Source organism: Trachymyrmex cornetzi, unplaced genomic scaffold (assembly GCF_001594075.2).
Source record: "Trachymyrmex cornetzi isolate Tcor2-1 unplaced genomic scaffold, Tcor1.1 scaffold1077, whole genome shotgun sequence".
NCBI classification, from domain to species: Eukaryota; Metazoa; Arthropoda; class Insecta; order Hymenoptera; family Formicidae; genus Trachymyrmex; species Trachymyrmex cornetzi.
Window position 1 is genome coordinate 12,489 of NW_017295628.1, and position 442 is coordinate 12,930.

Genomic DNA, 442 nt, shown 5'->3' on the forward strand with positions numbered 1-442 from the left:
TGTCCCTCTTGCAACCGATGTTCCGTTATAACACTGCGAGCAGACGTGTTTCATCGGATGTGGTTCTTATGTTCCGTGATTCTTGACTTCAGTTGTCTACACGTCTGTCCAACATAACTCGCGTCGCAGCTCTTGCACGAAATCTTATAAACGACCTTCGACTTCTTATCACGCGGTAAGGGGTCCTTATGCACCCTAATAAATTCTCGCAATTTATTAACACTATAAAATAACCTCATATGCTCGCTATTCAATCTATTAAACTTTTCAGTAATACCACGAACGAAAGGGACAGTGAACAACGAAGACTGTACTACATCAACGCTATTATCACTAACAACCCACTTCCTATTACTAGCCATAATAATATTCTTCAAACGGTTGTTAATATTCTCAAATATAAAACTCAAAGGATAATCATTCTCTAACAATACTTTAATTA

General features: G+C 37.8%; 1 protein-coding gene across 3 annotated transcripts in view; it reads left to right on the forward strand.

The window, feature by feature from the left end:
- Gclc (glutamate--cysteine ligase) overlaps positions 1-442 on the forward strand; it is a 14,322-nt gene that overhangs the window by 1,638 nt on the left and 12,242 nt on the right. The window lies entirely within an intron of this gene.